Raw genomic sequence first — 21795 nt, 5'->3', positions numbered from 1 at the left:
CGAGGGTCCTGAGACCACACTGTCCCGGAGGGTTTCACCCCCCGCTTAGCCACCAGAGTGACGTCCCTCGGCGGAGCAGACTTTTAAAAGTTCTGATTTTGTGCTCCGAGGCTCTATCACTTGCCAGAAGCGGCGGACGGAGGCCCCTCCCCCGCCGTCTATCCTCCCGAATATCGCCTCAGATTCACTTCTCCGCACGTCCTACCTTCCAGAAAGTGGTCGCTTTTCTGTTCAGAGAGTTGTTGCTATTCCTTTCTTCGATCTCCTGTTGGGTTTGTAGGTGTTCAGAATGGTTTGATCCCTATCCAGCTTAATTCCTGAGAGGAGATGAAATCCAGGTCTCCTACTCCTCCGCCATCTTGCTCCGCCCCCCTGACATTTCTCTTTCTTTAATGCATAATCACCGTGGTTGATAGCAGCAAGTTCTTAAAGACATAAGTCTTCAACATATGAATTTTGGGGAATACAAACATTCAACCCATAACACAGCCTTTCTAGAGCCAGGATTAAGGGCTGTTTGGGTGTGTTGCTCATAATAAATCTATTCTATCAACTCTATATCACTAAATCTTTGGAACTTTCAGTGTATTTTGGGCACCTCAATTTCATTTATTATAGATCTCGGAAATATCAGCCAACCATTCAAACGAAAGGTAGAATCCTACTTTTTTGAGCTTGTATATTGAAGTTAGTCTAGTTAAAAGCAGCTGCCTCTTCAAGGTTTTTGAATTCTTCATGTTTCTCTTAATCATGTGTCACAACAGGCCCTTGGTTTGCCAAAATTTCCTTCACATCATTTCTTTTTATGTGCCTACAGGCTTAATGAAATTAAATAACTCCTTTTTGCATACCATTGGTTAATAGTCCCATCTTCTAAGGTCAACTGGATCCTAATTACCTCCAACATATAGTGTAGTACTGGTTTCAGGAGTAGAATTTAGTGATTCACACTTACATCGAACACTCAGCGCTCATCCCAAAAAATTCCCTCCTTAATGCCCATCACCCATTTGGCACATCCCCCAATCCTCCTCCTTTCCAGCAACCCTCAGTTTGTTCTCTGTAGTTGAGAGTCTTTTATGGTTTGCCTCTAGGTTTTCTATCAGAAATATTACTACCCTGCATGATATTGATCAAAGCTTTTCATCAGAATAATGTCTTAAAAATGAAAATTTATCTTGTGCCACATATTCTTTACAGTGTTGACTCACATTAAAAATCTATCTACTTTATTCACTTACTGATATCTTTAGGTGATTGTTACTATTTGTTTTTTTTCTTTGTTGTTTTGTCCTATATATTTCTTTAAAGATTTATTTATCTATTTTGGAGAGAGAGAGAGAGCGGGAGAGAGTGTGGGGAGGAGGGGCAGAAGGAGAGGGAGAGAGAGTCTCAAGCAGACTTCACACTGAGCACAGAGCCCGACAACGGCACTCCATCCCAGGACCCTGAGATCACGACCTGAGCCAAAACCAAGAGTCAGACACTTAATCGACTGCACTACCCAGGAGCCCTTGTCCTGTATTTTGATTGGAATTTATAATTGTCATCCTTAGGAATTTCTCTCCAATTGGAGAACTCTTGGTCATAAAAAAATCTAAATGTGCCTATTTTTTTTTTTTTAATGTGAATGTAGGCTCATTGCCTAATTTTTGAAACATAGCCATACCCATTTGTTTACATGTTTACTGGCTGTTTTCCTTTAAAAGGGCAGAATACAGTAATTTGGACAAAGACCATAGGGAATGGTCACAAATGCTAAAGAATTTACTCTCTAGCTCTTTACAGAAATAATTTTCTGACTCTTGTCTTAAGCTATTATTCAGAATGTGTACCTCTTTTGGGGGGATGGGTTGGGGTGGGGATTTTAGCATATTGATTATCTGGTTTCCACACATATGATATGCAAATGTCAGTGTCAGCTGAGTAAAAGTTATGTGTTTCAGGGGATAGGAGACCAAAAGGGTCATTAACATGTACCAAGAACGGTAATGATATTGATTGGGTTCTTAGTGCACACAGCATTGCTGCACAGAACAACAATTGAGTTCAAGGTAATGGGCATGCCCAATCTGAATGTTGTTTTTTTTTTTTAATACAGATATAATTCTAATATATATTTTTTAAAAGACAGAATATGTATGTAACACAACATTAAAAGCTCTTCACTGAAAATGGCTAAAAAGGGAAGGAAAGAAAGCTTGGAAAGAAAACTCTAAACTATGTTGGAAAATATACCAAATGAAATTATGATAAGAAATTCAAGAGGGAGCAAATTTCTTTTTTGTTTGAGTTTAAGTCCTGCTAATTGTTAAGGCAATTGAGATTGAAGTAACAAAGCCAAAGCAAAATTTGGTTGTTAAAATGTGCTATGTACCTGGCTAACTTTCAGTGCATAGGAGGGCCCAATGTAGACAAACTTACATATCGACAACATTTATATAATTTTTGTAAGGTTTGAGATGACAGCATATTTGCGGAGTACCCATGCTTGGCACATGATAGACACTTAATAATTTTAGTAGTATTTTTTAAAGATATTATTTATTTACTTAGAGAGAAGAGGGGAGGGAAGCGAGGGAGAGGGAGAGAGAATCCCAAGCAGGCTCCAGGCTCAGTGCTGAGCCCAAAGCAGGGCTCACACGACCTTGAGATCATGACCTGAGCCAAAATCAAGAGTCAGACACTTAACCGACTGAGTCACCCAGGTGTGCCTATAGTACTATTTTTGAATGTAATTACTTTTATTTACCTCCAATACCATGAAGAAATTGCTACCATTCCCACTATTGCTCTGAGATGGTCTCACTTGTAAGATAGATTATGTTAGATAGAGTCTAGGACAGTTCGTGGTGTGTATTAGACATGCCTCCTACCTCTCTGGTTTTTTTGTCTCTCTTATTTCACCCCTGGAAAAAAATGTTTATGAAGCCCTAATTCATTTATCAATTGGCTTGATACTGACCCCAAAAATGAACTCTTATAAAGAGAATTACACATGTGCACATGTGTGTGCCACAGACTCCTGGTTCTTCAATTAGAAGTGCTTTTAGGGGAATGACAGTAAACACTAACTCTTTGTGAAAGTCACACAGCTTTCAGAAGAAGGTGGATTTTTTTATGCCACCAAAAGAGCTAATGTATATGTCTGTGACATTTTGCAAACAAATGAACAATGCTTCGGAGGCTGCTAAATTTGAAATCAGAGAAGAGATGATAGGTAGCACTCATCATGTAATTAAGTTAGGCTTACTAGCTACTGGGTGATAAAATATAGTTTAGGCAATCGATCAATTTTGCAGCATATTTTTAATGTCTCCAGATATTTGTGGGAATTGATTGCTATTATTTCATTAGGTAACATCATTGCATTATTTTAAGGTTGATATCAGTAGCCACAGGCACATTTCAAAATATAGGAACTAAATGTTAAAAGGTGACCTTCCATCTTAGAACACAGATAAATAGTAAATGAGCTCTATAACCTCCAATATTGATGTTTCAGCGTAATTTAATAACAAGACCCTTAACTAAATACTGAAGTGTGATACTATACATCACACTTAGAGGCATTCACAAACTTATAAGGGTAATTAGTTACTGTGACTTTTCCTATCCCACCATATTAAATTCAATTAATCTATCATTGATTGAAAGATACTTGGTTTTATTAGACATTTTCTAGGCATTCGCAGTCATTAACAACACTTGTATATTCAAAGTTGTAGCCTGCAGAGGCAAGTCTTTATTCATTTCCAAGACAATAGTTGAGACGTTATATTTAGTTTTCATGAAAGTTGTCTGTTGGTCAAGGTCAAGAGTGTGTGTGTGTGAGAGAGAGACAGAGACAGAGAGACAGAGAGAGAGGGGGAGTTTTGCTAAGATCCTTTTCAGCTTGAAAATATAGACCTGTCCTGCCCCACCCTGCCAGTTTTTCAGGTGGCCTGTTATCTCCAAGAAGACTAGATTTTGGTGTTTACAATACATATGATACTTTGCACAACATTATGTTCTCATAGATATTAATTCTGGTTCCAAAGGAACAGCAATTGATTATTAAAAATGTTACACAGTAAAGAAGGGAAACACATGGAACAAGAATTTATCTCAATTACTCTAAATGGCAGTCCTCAAGTGACATCTGGGTAGTGTGTCTTAGTCATTAAGAACTCCGGCTTTGGAGCCAGATACATGAGCTTGAATCACAGCTATTCTCAGCTTCTTTGCTGAGATGGCTGAGATTTGCTGATACTGGACAAAGTAATTATGTTCTCTAACTCTTACTTTTGTTATTGATTAATGGGAAAAATAAAAATACCTTTTGCCTTGGTTTGTGTGAATTATTATTCTTGTATGGATTTGTGTCATGATGTCTAGACAAGCAATTACAGTATTGAAAATGTGTTCTGTCCCTAAGATGTTTGAAGAATGAGTGCTCTGCCCACCGTATGGCACAGAGAGAGTCCTAAGGGCATAGCCCCTGCTGATGCTGGTTGCCTACCAAGTAGTCATCCCTCCGTTCAGTTTTGCAAACAGAATTCTGATTTTATTCACATTGGGGGGAAGAAATGTACTCTGCATGGAGCATAACTGATTGATCTAGTCAATTATACTAATACTATACCTTTTTACCTGATTTAGGATTAATCATGTGATCCTGTTTGGACTAAAAAAACATAACAGTAACTCTGCTGAGAGACTTTGAGGAAGAGTTTCTCTGTGATTGAAAGGGAGAGGTGCCTAAGGGGTGCACCCCTCCCTCCCTTCCCACCTTTGCCTTTGAACCCGGGTGTATGTGACTGTGAGGCTTGCAGCATCCTCTCATGATCATGAGGGAGGAGTTGAGAGAATCATAAATGATGGAAAAGCCTGACTTGGGTGAGCTGCTGAATTAACCTCTGAATTTCTTGCCATTCAACATTTATTCATATAACCGTATGTTTAAGCCACTGATGATAGGTATGCTGTTACTTAAGCCAAAAGCATTTTAAGTTTGCTGCTATAGTTTAAATGTATTTTTCTATTAAATTGGTTCCTTGGGATATCCCAGGTGAAGAAAGAAAGGAATAATATCCCCAAATGCTTAAATTTAATAATTGATATATTTCATTTATACATTTATTCAATACATGTTTCTTAAGCTCCAAAAGTGAAACAAAAATTTCTAAATACTGGGTGGGGGTTATTAAAATGAAGTTGGATAGTTAATGAACAATAGCTCTTTGTGCTGGCGTTGCAAATAATAAGCTTTACGGCCTTCGGGACAATACTTACATTCTCAGAGTCTCCGAAAAGTGAGGATATAGTGATCCCTACCTCTAGTATCACTTAAAAGATTGGTGACTTTGCTGGCTAACCCAACATAGTAAAAAAAAATAGTGATTAATATTATTTATTACCAAAGCACTAAAGCACTATCCCTAACCACAGTAAATAATAACTAAATGAATGAACAAATGGTATATTTTCTCATTGGTACTAATAAGGATATATTTCGCCTAAAGTTTAGTTCTCTTAAAAGAGTGGAACAAAATTCATTGTAGAAAACATCACTTAGGGGCGCCTGGGTGGCTCAGTCGTTAAGCGTCTGCCTTCGGCTCAGGTCATGATCCCGGGGTCCTGGGATCGAGCCCCGCATCGGGCTCCCTGCTCAGCGGGAAGCCTGCTTCTCCCTCTCCCACTCCCCCTGCTGTGTTCCCTCTCTCGCTGTGTCTCTCTCTGTCAAATAAATAAATAAAATCTTAAAAAAAAATAAGAAAGAAAACATCACTTAAAATACCAGTTATTAGAAATTTAAATAAAGTTGAAATGTGTATGAACCTAAGGCCCTTCAGAAGATGCATCCATGCTCTGTTTATTGTCTTGTGGATTTTCTCCTTGGCATGATATTGCGACATTACTTACCTATCTTTTGCTTTAACAATTTAGGCCAAAATGAAATTTATGTATATTCACTTCTTTTGTATGAAAAGAACTGTCTAGAATAATCAAATAAAATTTCCTCATTTTAAGGTAAGGATGGCTTCTGATACAAACTATAGTTAATGCACACAGGAAATGTGTGTGTGTGTGTGTGTGTGTGTGTGCGCGTGCGTACTTGCATGAGGCAGTCTGGATGGGGCAACAGAGTTGTAGGCCTTATAGGGAAGTGGGGAGACTGTGCTTTATCATAGGGGAAAGTTGCTGCCCACCAACTATCACCACATGAGAATGTGGAATCCTCTGTCTTCCTCTACCAAGGTAATCATGGTCCTGTATCCATAAATCATCACTCTCTTGCTTTCCTTTATGATAGTTTTATCTCATCTATAGTTTTTCAAAGGAGTCTGCCAGTTTCACTGACATAAAATTAAATGTGTATAATAGTGACTATTAATGAACATCAATATATTCTTTCCTAAGCAGAGAACTTTCAGAAACAGAAAGCTCCTTTCTTAATTTTCACCTATGTTTTACTGGCATATACATAAATCAAATAGCAGAAAATTATAAACAACTAAAGAATTTGGAATCTTATTGAGTATAGCCTAAAAATAAGATATATTTTCAAATCACTTAGTTATTAACAATAGTAATCAAAGTTCACATTTATTGAGCACATACTATGTGCTTGGCAATATTCTAAGTTCTTTATGTGTATTAACTCACTTAAACTCATTATATTACTGTTATTTCTAATTTATAGAAAAGGAAACTGGGGCACAGAGAAGTTTATTAACTTGCGTAAGGGTACTCAGCTACTGAGTGGCAGATCTGAGATATGATCTGGGATATGATTGAGGCACTCAACTATAGATCCCATGCTCTTAATACTTATACATTACATGTAGAAGGTGAGATTTACTTTAGTAATCATTAGTAAGGGCTAATGGTCAGTTCTGAAATGCTTGGGAATTCTGAGAAATTAAAAAATCAATAAAGCTTAGAATAAATATTGGTTGTTTGCTTATAGGAAGAAAGATCTTCCTAGGAGCATGAGTGCAAGTTATGCTTGTAAACAAGGGGGTGCATTTGGGCAGGGCAAAAAGCATGAGTAAAGACACTAGTGCAGGAGTGAGCTTGTTAACATATGAGATATTAGGACATGGATGAAAATAGTCTATAAAAAAAATTATTTTTTGTATTCCTCTGTTGTTTTTCCCTCCTTTGCTGTCTCCATACCTTCCTAGTCCCTTCAGAGCCTCCTTGTAATTAAATGATCTGACAGGCTTAATAATGATTCCCCAAAAATGTCCACACCCTAATCCCCAGAACCTTTGAATAGGTTATATGCTACGTGGTAAAAAGGACGTTGCAGATGTAATTTAGAATATAAATTTCAAGATAGGCAGATTATCCTGAATTATCTGGGTGTGCCCCGTCTTCTCCTATGAGCTCTTAGAGGCAGAAAACTCTGGCTGGGATCAGGAAAACACAGCAACAGCAGAAGACAGTTGAAATGCCACAGAAGGGAAATCCGAGTGATCCCAAGCCTGAGGGGTCTCAGTCTGCTGTGGCTGGTTCTGGGAGATGTAAGAGTCCCATGTGAGTCCCCTGGAGAGGGGCTTCTAGAAGTTAAGGTGTCCCTGGCTGACAGCAAGGAAAAAAGGGGAACCAATCCTATGACTTTATGAAACTGGATCTGCCAACAGTGTGAAAGAGCTGAGGCTGGATTATTCCCCAGAGCCTCCAGTAAGGCAGACAGCCCTGCTGATACCTTGCTTTTCATCCCTTGAGACCTTCCTCAGGTTTCCGACTTACAGAAACTGTGAGATAATCATTGTGTATTGTTATAAGGCACCAAGCTTTGTTGTAATCTGTTGTAGCAGTAATGGAAAACTAATACAGATGATGTACAGATTATATTTGGACTACAGGGAGGCAGGGGTAGTGTAGTGTAAAATTCCTATCATTTTTCTTTGTTCCTTACTTCAAATCCTGATACTAATGGGGATATGTACATGTGTGCATGTATGTGTATATATGTACATACACACACATATATACTCCCCAACCCTTTTTCTCAGATTACTCAGCAGCCTGGTATTAAAAATTGTCCATTTCTACTGTTTTTCCATCCAGACTTTTAACTAAAGGAATCATCATTCCTCAAAGTGTTTTAAAAAACGTAAATTGAATGGATACTCTTCTCAATTTTTCCTCTCTGCACAGTGGAAGTTTTCACTTAACTGGGATATTTTTGTCTGAGTCAATACTTAAAGGAGAACAGTAGAATAAGGATTTTGTTTATTGAGAGTTCTGTGAGATTAGATCCTTTATGGATTTTTATATGGAGGGAAGGGAGAGCAGTTTTCCCTGCTAGTATTTGGAATATAAAAAGAAAAGATTAGTCATGAAAAACATAATGGTAACCCAGTTTGGTTGTAATTTCCAAAATGTTTATGCCTTTTGCCAAAGGACAGGATTCCAGAATTGAATATGATTTTCCTCTTGGTGTATCTTTGCATTACTTTTCATATTCCAGGCTTTACCATGGTCTACTGCCCTCATGTGGATCTTTTTGAGAGGATTAAAAACAACTGCTTAATTAATGATAATACTAAATTTAATAACTTCACCTTTTTTTTCTTTCAAACATTGGCTTTAGTATTGTATTTATGAACAACTTTTGAATAATTTTCAACATCAAAGATGCAAAGTATATCTGAAAGAATTTTCTATCCCAGAGAGGTTTTCATCAAAAATTTAGAAAACTAGGGGCGCCTGGGTGGCTCAGTCGTTAAGCGTCTGCCTTTCCGCTCAGGTCATGATCCTGGGGTCCTGGGATCAAGCCCCGCATCGGGCTCCCTGCTCGGCGGGAGGCCTGCTTCTCCCTCTCCCACTCCTCCTGCTTGTTCCCTCTCTTACTGTCTCTCTTTCTCTCTCTGTGTCAATTAAATAAATAAATAAAATCTTTAAAAAAAATTTAGAAAAATAACCACCAAACCTCCTGAGCTTAGGGCAGAGGCTTTATTTTCTCTCCTTGATTGAACTTAAACTGGATACTTTTTGTTGTAGCTATTTTGGTGTTGTCATTCAAATCACTAAAGCTACATTGAAGAGAAACCTCTTTTTTGTGTGCCACCAAACTTCTAAAATGACTTGACACTAAGAGGAATGTAGAATCTAAAGTGCTCCCTGTTTCACCTTAAGTCAAAATAGAATTATCAAGATTGTTAGATTGAGCTGAATTCTAATGATTTGGGTTATGTTTCTCTAATCTCTTTTGAGAATAGCACTCATGTTTTAATAAATGTGCTTTATTTCATGTTGATTCCAGAATCTAGACCATTGATCACCTCAGTGTTTAAAGAAAGAAATAGTTTAAATATATTTATTATTCTGTTTAATTGTTCTATTGTCAAGAAAAAATTATTTAATATCTCCCCATGATAACTGGAGCTAACACATACTTGCTGTGACTCCATGGTTCAGGCTAATAGAAACCAAGCACTTCGCTCCACACAGATAAATAGTTATGACTTAGATTTTTAGATTTTATAAAGCATTTCTTAATATTTTAAGCTGATTATAAGTATAATACATCATCATTCTAAGACGTTTGGGAAAATTTTATGAAGAAAGCAATAAAAATCACCTATGACTACACCATCAAAATAGTGTTAATATTAATTTTAAGACTTGTTTTATGTATATGTAATGGGATAACATTTTGAAGGAAAATATGATTTTTTTATGCCTTTCTTATCAAAAGATCTTCCACTTACTTGACCCAAAGTATTCTTTTACCTGGAGGACATTATTACATAAGATATATAAAAGGAAAGAATGATAATAAACTTTTGACATTCAAAAGCTTCCTAATAAATCCTTGCCAGACTTAAAAAACAAACAAATAAAAAAAACACAAAATAAGATTATCCAGAAAGTTTTCAAAGCCAGTCTTCATAAAATAGAATGATTATTCTTAATTTATTTTAGATTACATTTAACCTATCAAAGGACAGATCAGAGGTTTTTTTTTTTTTTAAGATGTATTTATTTATTTGAGAGAGAGAGAGAAAACCTGAGTGGGGAAGGGGCATATGGAGGAGAAACTGACTCCCCACTGAGCAGAGAGCCCAATGCAGGCCTATCCCAGGACCCCAAGATCATGACCTGAGCTGAAGGCAGATGCTTAACTGACTGAGCCACCCAAGTGCCCCCAGAATTTTTAATAATTTAAAGAAGATATCCTGTCTTCCATTTAGACTTAAGATGCTAGAATTGGGAAGAAGTTGGAAATGTGAACAAGGAAATGTGGAAACATAAGAAGAAAAAAAAGAGATTGAGGCAGTCAAGATCTAGGACTAATTGTGTCCCCTTATTTCCCTGTCTCCAATCCAAGCCAAGGATCTAATCCAACTTAAACTCAAAATCGGTGAGAGTAGGGAGGGCGGTGAGGGCAATGATTTAAAAAATCAGGTTCAAGAAAGCAGTGAAGGCAGAAAGGAATTGAACTAAAATGAGATGGTCACTCCAGGAGACAGAACTGTGAGCTTAGGCAGAGAGAAGGAAAGTGTATATGTAGTTTATATGCAGGATTCATTTGGTTGCTCTATGAGGCTGTGTTGAAATGAGGGCCGGCATACCAACAGGGCCACACCGTTGTAGGGACAGACTGGACTCAAAGCAAAGGCTACAGATGATGGGTTAGTAGGTAAATGGAAAATACGGTAAAGCTTCAAAAATGATTTTAACCAGTGAGGGTTATGTGGAAGTCATGTCAACAGGAAGGGCTATTGAGAAAAGACTGAAGGGGTAAACAGGGCGTGAGTTGTGTCATCCATTGATACCAAGCTCACATACTAACACAAGAGTCAGGCAGACAAAGGGTATTGCTGTTGAGCCCATAGTAGCAAATGGGCACCTTGCTGATGCAGTGATCTGCGTCTTCTGTTCAACAAGGTCACATGAGCTTTTCTGCCCACATTCATCTGGACATCATCTTGAAGAGGAGCAATAATTTAATGAGGAACAAAAATAAGAGGAAGCTGAATCATTATCCAAAAAGACTGATTCACTATAATTTTTAAACTTGTTTAACTAAGGATGAAATCAATAAATGTAGTTTTCCTGCTACCCAAAGGGGAGGGACTTGGGAGGAAGGCCACATTAGTTATTAAAGATCATCCAAATTTTAGTGTAAGTGACTTTTTTTTTTTTAAAGATTTTATTTATTTTTTTGACAGAGAGAGACATAGCGAGAGCAGGAACACAAGCAGGGGGAGTGGGAGAGGGAGAAGCAGGCTTCCCACGGAGCAGGGAGCCCGATGCAGGGCTTGATCCCAGGACCCTGGGATCATGACCTGAGCCGAAGGCAGATGCTTAATGACTGAGCCACCCAGGCGCCCTAGTGTAAGTGACTTTTAAGCCCCTTACATAGCAAAGATTAAAATATGTACATGAATATTTATGCATCTGTTGAAATATTATATAAGTATATGGTTGACCCTTGAACAACACAGGTTTGAACTGTGTGGGTCCACTTATACATGGACTTTTTTTCAATAATAGCACGGTACTGTTAATGTATTTATCTTCCTTATAATTTTCTTAATAACATTTTCTTTTCTCTAGCTTACTTTATTATAAGAATATAGTATATAATACACATAACATACAAAATATGTTTACTTGACTGTATTTGTTACCAGAAAGGCTTATGGTCAACAGTAGACAATTAGTAGTTTTTAGGAAGTCAAGTCATACATGGATTTTCAACTGTGGGGCAGGAGAGGATGTTGCTGCCCCATCCTCTCATTGTTTAAGGGTCAACTACGTATATGAATACACACACTGACACAAGCACACACATGCTAAGGAAATCCTGCTATTCTATTTAATACTATATAACATAGTTATTTTCTCCTTTCAAAAGCGAAGTTTCAAGTCATATGTTTAAAAGCATTGTTTCTATTGTGGAATATAATTTATAAATAATTATAAAACATATCTTTATGGAATAAATTCATACCTTAGAAGCCTACTATAGATTTGTTCTTAGTCATAATCATTTCTCTGCTACAAGAAGTATTTACTAACATGCCTTTATAAAAATTATTCTCTCATTATTCCCCATGTATACTTTATCACTTATATTATTTCCCTAGATGATATATTATATTTTGCTTTTTGTTCTTTATTTAATGAAATTATATTGTGTGTAATTATGAATGAAATTTCAGGTACATAGTATAATATCATTTGACTATGCGACAAGTTTTTATTCATCCTATTATGGATAACATGAATTTTCAGTACTTTGCTATCACAAACCAAACTGCTCTAATCATTCTTATACATCTATATCTTATGTAAAACAGTGTGGGTTTCTCTAGGGTATATAACGTGGGCAAAATTGCTGTAACACAGGGCATGCCTATTTTCCACTTTATTAGGAATGGCAAACTATTTTTCAAATAGACTAGACCAACCACATCATGCTTTTAGTAGTCTTTGAAGCATTTTTACTTGAATAGATACTTTGTTCTTTGTGTTTCTATTTCTTTAGCTGGGAATATAGGTTGTTTTCCTTATTTATGATTACATATTATGCTACAGTAAATTTCTTTGCAATTTATATGCTGTGCCAAAGTTTCTATTTTTCCCTCTAATCAATTCTTAGATTTTTAAATTATTTTGACCAAGAGTTTGATCAGTTTTGTGGTTCTTAATATAATTTTTATGCTTACATCCACTCTATTTTTGTAACAGTTTGCCTATATCTATATTCCTTATCCATCTTATGAAGTATAGTGCTGTTATTAAAAGTCAATTGTACAATAATATCAAAGAAGAAATAGATTTGGTAGAGTCAAATATACCATGTATATATTTTTTTCTTTTGTATATCAGCCATTTCTTATAAACGGCGGTGTTACCCAGTTTCCCAGAATAGTAGAAATGCTTTTTCTACTCAAATTCTTTTCATTAGGACATTGAAATTATGTTAGCCTGAAAACACTTTTTTAAGTGTACATGATTTCTGGGATTATGTTTTATTCAAGAAAAAAGGATCATATTAAAACTTCCAAGAATCCTGTCCTGATGTACAGAAGAGTCAAGTGTTTCTGCTTTTATGACTAGAGCTAAGCAAAGCAATAAAGGTAAAACATGTTTATATAAGTAATCACAACATTTCTAAGTGAACTTTTAGGGCTGCCCAAACTGAAGTATACCTGGAAAAAAATTGCAAGTTTAAAGAATTCTTAAAAAGGTCCTGCAATATATGTCAAATCTGCATGGGTTATTCTTAAACATATTTTAAAAGTTTTTTATAGCCATATATTTTCTATGAAATTCCCTTAGATTTTATTTCAAAATATATTTCCTTTTGGATGCACAGTTATTTTTAAAGGGTTAACCATGCAGACAAGTAAGTATGAATCAAGAATAACCATGCTGGGAATTAACCTCTAAGGGAAAGGTAAATCTACTGAGACTGCACAAGATGGAACAGAACTAATGCCAGTCCATTTTATTTGGATTGAATTGCCTACAACTAGAGCTGAGTTAACCAGAACCCTCGATTTCTTTCTTTCTTTTTTTTCCCCTTTACTAGTGGCCTGACTGATTTGATTTCAAGTCGCCTGGGGTTTTAAGAAACAAAATCCTCCCCCATTAAAACTGGCTGGTGTTTATGACCACCACAGGGATGGTTTAAAAAACAATGAAAAAAGTATACTTATGAAAAATAAAGCTGGCTAATTACAGCAAATGGGCTTAATTTAAAAACCACAGGTGCCTCTTTTATAAGCTTTTGTTGAGCTCTTGCCCATAGCAAGTTTATATGAAATGGATCAAACCGAAATCTTTGCTGTGGCCAGCTTTAAATGGGAAACATTTGGTTCACTTCTATTTAGAGTTCAGACCACATATGATGTCATAGAAATGATAAAACCTATAAAAGATTGTTTCTGCCTTGAAAAATATTGCATCTGCTTCATTATTTATGGAACTTAAGTAAAATGATATCAATTAATGCCCTGACAAAGAACCTGTTTTCTATATATTTTAATTAAAAATAAAAAGGGTTTACTCTACAGTTCATATTATTTTACTTTTAGAAATCTGCAATATGAGAAGTATTAAGATATATTTAGTGAAAACATTTTTGCTAAAAAAAAAAAAAAAAACTTTGGTCACAGTGGAGATCTATATGCTTATAAGTAAAATATGTGTGATCTTATATTCTAGGACCTAAAATGTTTCCTCAGGTATATGTACACATTTTTCACACTTAACATTTCATTTGCAAGTTTATTGCATTTAACTTGATTATTTAATAATATTCATCTCTTTAGTGATATAGCATTTCTTGCTATAAGGACCATGTAACCACAGAAGGAATGAGAATATCTGTTTTTTTTTTTTTTTTTGCCTAACTCCTGACACATATATTTACTTGATATATTTGTCGTGGATGTGATAAGCTTTCAAATCTCCTTAGTCTAGGTGCTTAGAGTTTAGGTTAGTTCCTTGGGGTCCTTGTATTTCTAAATCAAGCAGGCATCTAATCTTCTTCTTGTCCTTGTGTAGTTAGAACTTCTGGGCTACAATCAGAGATTTAGAACAGAATCACTTAAAGAGAATCAAGAAGGAAGCCAATGAGTCCCATAGATTACTCTCTTGAAATTAACCCAAAAATGTACAGAGCACAGCCAAACATACATATTAAATGTTGCCAATTACTTTTCAATACAAACACTCTTTCATAAACAAATCACCTAAAATTCACTAAATAGCACCATTTCAGGTATCATATTGAATCTGTGCCTAGATTGGAATGAATTATGAAATCCCACAATTAGAGGTGTGCATCTATTTGCTTTTTTATTTATCAGGGATAAATCCATTTAAGCTATTTTGGTTTGATTATCTTTTTATATTAGTTTTACAGTTATATTTGGACAGCATGGGCTATATTGCAGAATGAGACCCTCAGGTTCTTCATCTGTTAAATCAAGCTGACACATCCTCTCTTGTAGAGTTAGTGGAATTGCAAGGACCCAGTAAATAGTACAATTATGTTGTTGTTATTGCGTTAATCTATAAATTTATAGCATTTCTTGTTAGAAAAAATCACTCTATTTTGCAAAAATATTTTCTTTATCAACAATTACTAATTACAGAAGCTTTGGCAGTCATGTGCAAGTCTAATATGTGCAGATATTGGTAGCAACTGTATGACAAAGATTTTACTATCTTTTCAGGAAAACTCCACGTAACTTTATTCCCATCAAAAGATATTTCCATCCTCATTATCTTATGTTTCTAAAATGGACAGTCCTGATTATTGAAGAAACATAAATAGGATTTTCCCATTATCATGATTAATCACTATCTGAATAATAGCAGATAGAGTTTATTTAGTACCCACTACGGTGCAAATGCTGTGCTCTTCTATAATAAACATGTTATTTCCAACACTTACAACACAGATGTTATCCTCATTTTTGATATATGAAAGTGAGAAGTGAGGAGGTTATGTAATTTGTCCAAAGTGACCAAAACGTGAACTGAATACAAGTTTGTCTGACTTCTGCTATCCCGATTTTTCTAGAAATGCTGTCATCTTTCATTGAGGTTGGCTCAACTAGCTAATTGATATGGATAGACTTCTAAGCCTAGAACTAGTTTACCTGCATTTGGGAATTTTAACTAGGAATAACTATTGTTTAATCTTTCTGTACTACCTTTGCTATAAGAGTATTCATTTGAGGGGTGCCTGAGTGGCTTAGTGGGTTAAGCATCTGCCTTCAGCTCAGGTCATGATCCCAGGGTCCTGGATCGAGTTCCACATTGGGCTCTTTGCTGAGCAGGGAGCCTGCTTCTCCCCTCTGCCTCTCTCTCTCTCTCTCTCTGTCTTTCATGAATAAATAAACAAAATCTTGTTTAAAAAAAATAATATTCTTTGACTCATTTTATTCTTTTCTTAGGATATTGCTGACAACAGGAGAGCTTAAATGCTTTGCTCAGCAACAACATATTTTTCTAGCCATGGCTATAAGATACATTGCTGTTACTTCGTTCTCCTTTAAAGAGTGAGTGTAGAAAATTGAACTGCACACACTACAGAATAGTTAAGACTTTAAATATATATAATAGGAATGACATTTGCTAGTTCATCTGCCACTGAATTATAGAGCTTTAGAAGTGAAAGGGTCATCATAAACTAGTTCAAACTCAAGATTGCGGCCCAGAGGATTTTCAAAGAACTAGAACTACAAGATCGGTCTTACACACATAAATAGGATCTACCTAAAAGATTGAGATAAATGTCCTAATGCATTAAAATATGGGCTGAATGCAAGGTTCATTTGTTCTTTCAGTAATCTCTAAATGTCTCCGTGTCTCAGATGTTCTTTCAGGCCCTAGAAACCATGTGATGAATAAAATAGATAAGGTTCCTGCTCTTCTGGAGCTTATTCCTTAGTGAAAGAGAAAACAATTCATAAGCCAGAGAACAAATAAATGAAAATACACTTCAGACTTTGATAAATGCAATAATGAACAAAGCGCCTGGAGACTGAATATAGTGTGTGTATGTGTGTGTGTGTGTGTGTGTGTGTGTGTATTTATGAAGGTATATGTGGAATACTTTAGGGAAAACCCACCTGGGGGATAGAACATGGAAACTGAGACCTCTTTGCAAAGGTAATATTTGAGACTCATTTATAATAACAAGGAGACTGCATAAAAATCTGGCATCAGAGTATTTCAGGAAATGCAAAGGCCCTGAGGTGTATAAAAGTTTGGAAAGTTTGAATAAATAGAATTAAGGCCAATACGGTTAAAAGATAACACAGAGGAAGCTTAAAATTTTCTACATAGGAGGGGCCTGAGGAATAAATCTGGAAGTAGAGTTGGGGGATTGTCTTGAGACTTGTAAACACACTATTTTTAGTATGACTGCAAATTTACTGGGGACAACTTTGGGAAGACAGACAAAAATTGCAGGGATCTTAAAGCCCCCACTTTGGCATTCAGAAGCTACCCCATGCTGTTTGCATGGGCGGAACTATGGGTGGAGGTCAGATCATCTATGTCTGGTTAAATCATGTAGGGCATGTTAGGTAGTTTACATTAAGTGATATGATATGTTTTACATTTCAAGGATCAGTATGACTGCCATGTAAAGAATAGGAGGGGAAATCTTTCTATTAAGAGATTAATGTTGGGGTGCCTGAGTGGCTCAGTCATTAAGCGTCTGCCTTTGGCTCAGGTCATGATCCCAGGGTCCTGGGATCAAGCCCCACATTGGGCTCTCTGCTTGGCGGGAAGCCTGCTTCTCCCTCTCACACTCTCCCTGCTTGTGTTCCCTCTCTCGCCGTCTCTGTCAAATTAGAAAAAAAAAAAAAAAAGAGATTAATGTTTTATGGTTTGTTCATTCATTTATTTAATATCAGTTCCTATCATGAGCCAAACACTCTACTAGGCACTGAGGAAATAGTAATGAATACAACAAAACGAGGGCAGAAATATAAAAATAAACAGCACAAATATCAGAGGGTGGTAAGCGCTCATTCCAAACATAAAGCAGGATAATAGGATAGAAAGTGAAGTGGTAGTAGCATGTCTTGCTAATTTATGCAGGTGTTTGGGGAAGACATTGCTGATTATGTTATTTGGACACAAACTACAAGGCAATAAAGTAGCAAATAAGGTGGATATTTATCAGAAGGACATTCCATTGTAAGTACAAAGGCAGTGGGGTAATATTTTACGTATTTTTTCATTCATTTTGCCAAAAAAAAATAAAAAAGAAGAGTCAGAATTTTGGACTTCTATACATGGCATATCTGTTGATTAAATATATCAATATAAATATAGCATAAATTCAATATATATTGCAAAATCTTTAGTCACTATGTATTATAGCATCTAGTAGACTTCAAAAAGGACACTACCATTTAGAAAGTAGAAGAATGAGAGACCTACATACAGTAGTAATTCCCAAATCCTTTGGGATAAATATTGTCTTGTACCTCTGCCCTAGAGATAGGAAATAGTCCTTCTTTAGGACACAGTCCTGCATCTCCTCTAGCTCTTCAGTCCATTGTTTTTCATGGTTCTTGGCTTCTCTTTCTAGGAATTCCTTCCTTTTATACTATTGCCCATGGCCTCATCTAAGGAATTTACTGAAGAATCTGCTCTCTTTAAAGGCTAAATAATATCCTGCTCATAAATGTTTGGGGCCTCAAAATTCCTCTTTGAAGTTTGAATATTTGTCAATAATTTAGTTTTACCATACTGGGTATTAACATTCTGATTTTATTACTCATGCATCAGTCTGTGATTAATTGGGTATTTCTGTTTTTATTATAGATGAAAATATTTTTTCTTCATAAATATTTAAGATTAAACTACTAGGCACAGTGAACACAAAGATTCAGACACATTCCATGTCCCCCCAAAATTCTATTGAGGTCATTGATAAGAATATCAAAAGTTATAACATTGGTTAAGTGCTGGTTGTGTAATAATGGTGGTGTTTGTTGTGTGCTGGCAGCAGGGAAGACTATCAGTCTAGCACTGTAGATAAGGGAGAGATTTTTACACGTAGTATTTTTTTTCCCTAAGCTCAAATAATAGAGAGTCATTAGTCAGAGGAAGAAGGATGTTCTAAAAGAGAATGTGTAAAAGCAGAGAGCCCCTAGAAGTGGACATTCATCTGGAAAAAAGCAAATGACCTTTCATGGCTGGAATATAGCCTAACTACTGGTAAGTGAGAGGAGGAGTTTAGTTGACATAGGTATATTAAGCAATTTGGATTTTATCTTGAAGATAAGAGGGGAGACAATGATGCGTTAAACATAGGGATCAAGTTTAAGAATAAGTAAAGGATGGGGATTAACATAAGAATAAAAAAAAATAAGAAAAAAAAAATAAAGAGGGCACGTTCTGCAAAAAAAAAAAAAAAAAAGTTTTTATTTAGGGCGCCTGGGTGGCTCAGTTGGTTAGGCGACTGCCTTCGGCTCAGGTCATGATCCTGGAGTCCCTGGATCGAGTCCCGCATCGGGCTCCCTGCTCGGCAGGGAGTCTGCTTCTCCCTCTCCCACTCCCCGTTTGTGTTCCCTCTCTCGTTGTGTCTTTCTCTGTCAAATAAATAAATAAAATCTTTTAAAATAAAATAAAAAAAAAGAATAAGTAAAGGATTTGCAGGTACTAAAGAAAGGAAGGAGTGGTAATACTGAAAGGCAAAAATCTAGAAAAGTTGATGGACTGAGTTTAAATGGTGACCATAGGGCATTGTGGAGAAAGATTGAGAAAGGGAAGGAGAGAGAGAGAAGCAAACCATAAGAGACTCTTAACTATAGAGAGTAAACCAAGAGTTGATGGAGGGATGGGGGGGATGGCTAAATGGGTGATGGATATTAAAGAGGGCACTTGTTGTAATGAGCACTGGGTGTTATATTAAGTGATGAATCACTAAATTCTACACCTGAAACCAATTTTACCATATATATTAACTAACCATAATGTAAATAAAAACTTGAAATAAAACAGTGAAAAAAAGAGAATAAAGAGCTGAGAGAGCTTCTTGACAGGGTGAGGGAAGGAGGACTGGAGAACAGTTCTCAGTTCTTATTTTACAAAGGATATTTGAAGAGGAGGAACTGATTTTGTATATGTGATGAGATTATCTGTGCTGAGACAGTGGTCTCTGTTTTATCCAAATGGATAGTTAAGTATAAATGTCTGAGGCTCAAAAGAAAGAGAACAACCTGTACATAGGTGATGTGAACCCAGGGGGATAGTTAGAGGAAAAGGAACTGGTAGAGAAGCAGGAAATGGTAAAGAGATATAAGAAAAGCTTTTTCATGGAAGTGAAGAGAGGAGGTATTGTTGATGGAGAAGATTGTGAACAGTGCTGAGTTTCAAATAGAAGTCAGCCAAGGAAAAGATTCAGCAAACTTGGCCACTAGGAAATAATTGATTATCTTAGTGGAAACAATTCCAGCGTAATGTATTTATACAGATTTCTGAGGACTGAGATGGAAATGTAAGGCAAGAAAGTAGAGGTAATAGAACTTGGGACTAATATTTATTACACTTGATAATGAAAGAAGGGTATTAGGGCAACACTGAGATAGTTTATTAATGTCTAGAGAGACTCTAGCATTCTGTTTGGCAAGTGTTGAGAAGTGGCAGTGTGGTGGAAAGGAAGATGATAAATTTTAAGTGATATTCATCTGAGCAAGTCCCTAAGGGAGTGCCATGGATTGAACAAGGGAGAAATTGGAATCAAGTGAAGAAGCTAAAGGTGTGGGATTCTACTTCTTTTAAATTGGAGGGGGAGACGAACCATGAGAGACTATGGACTCTGAGAAGCAAACTGAGGGTTCTAGAGGGGAGGGGGATGGGGGGATGGGTTAGCCTGGTAATGGGTATTAAAGAGGGTACCTACTGAATGGAGCACTGGGTGTTATACGCAAACAATGAATCATGGAACACTACATCAAAAACTAATGATGTAATGTATGGTGATTAACATAACATAATAAAATTTAAAAAAGGAAGTAGAAAGAGTATTTATGAAAATATACTTAGGGATTATTTCTAAGACTTTAAGTGGTAAAATTAAAGTTTTGTAGCTTTTAATTTATCTAAATATTTTGCTAAATATTTGATGTGCAATGATTTGCACTGCAGAGCTAAACAGCAATATGAATTCTCTGAAAAAAACCCACAATCATAAAGAGCAGAAACAAATAAGTATTGGTTGGATATATTAAATCAATTACCCTGTCTCAGAATGGGACTGAAAAATAATTATTTTGAGGAATTCCACTCTGACCTCAGAAAGCACAACGTAATTGCCACATTTAGCCTGTATTTTATGTATTGTCAGTCTGATCTCCTTGAGGTTATAAGTTTTCAGTCATGATTTATGAAGAATAATAATTTGATCTGTTTTCATAACTTGTCTCTAAGTAGGAAGTACAAAGTGACTCTTCAGCACAAAATAGAAATGCTACTTTTTGCTCTATATTAAAATATACATCCAGCAAATAAATTTGATTTTTGCAATGATTATTCTTGGAAGCAGCTTTGCTTAGTAGATTACACAGCAACAATGATGCTACTAATAAATAGTGTAAATAAATGTATCTGTGTTTGTTACCTCCAAATTGATTCACTCTAACCCTCATAACCAAATATGAATCACAGACCTGTACCCCTGAAACAAATAATACATTATATGTTAATTAAAAAAATTAAAAAAAATAGAAAATGCAGATGTCAATCATATAAATGGTAACAGTTTAAGAATATTATCATGTGAGCCAAAGAGTTTAATCAACAAATATGGGCTTCTTGATACCTAAAGATACATGCCTAGGTGTGGGTTAAGTGAAAGAGAGGAGGCTGGAGGGAAGACACAGGAGCCAGGCTGTGCAGTTTAGTCTCTGGATACAGGACAGAAAGAGTTCGACCACTCTTGAAGGCTTCTGAGATTAGCACTCTAGATAATGTACCTACATCATTCCTCAGGGCCAGTCTTTTGTATGGCTCTAGGCACAAGTCTTATTCTAAAATGACTAACTGCACAAGTTATGTGGCCTATTCTCCTCTCTGAAGTAGGTCCTCTTTCCTTAGGATGCAAAAATTCCTTTAGCAGAAGAAAAGTTAAAAACTCTTCCATTGTAAATGAGAGTTAATGGACTTAAAATGCAAATATGCCCAGGAAAGACAGCACTTTGAATATGACATAGTTTTATTAGAGACAATAACCACAAGCGCTGATTGGTATTAGCTTTGTTTTATTCAAAGCTTAAAGGACATGGGGGTGAGGGGTAGGATAACTGC

Source organism: Leptonychotes weddellii, chromosome 2 (genome assembly GCF_054177405.1).
Source record: "Leptonychotes weddellii isolate Sample4059 chromosome 2, ASM5417740v2, whole genome shotgun sequence".
NCBI lineage: Eukaryota > Metazoa > Chordata > Mammalia > Carnivora > Phocidae > Leptonychotes > Leptonychotes weddellii.
The sequence above is the reverse complement of the archived record's forward strand: the minus strand, read 5'-3'. Positions refer to the sequence as shown.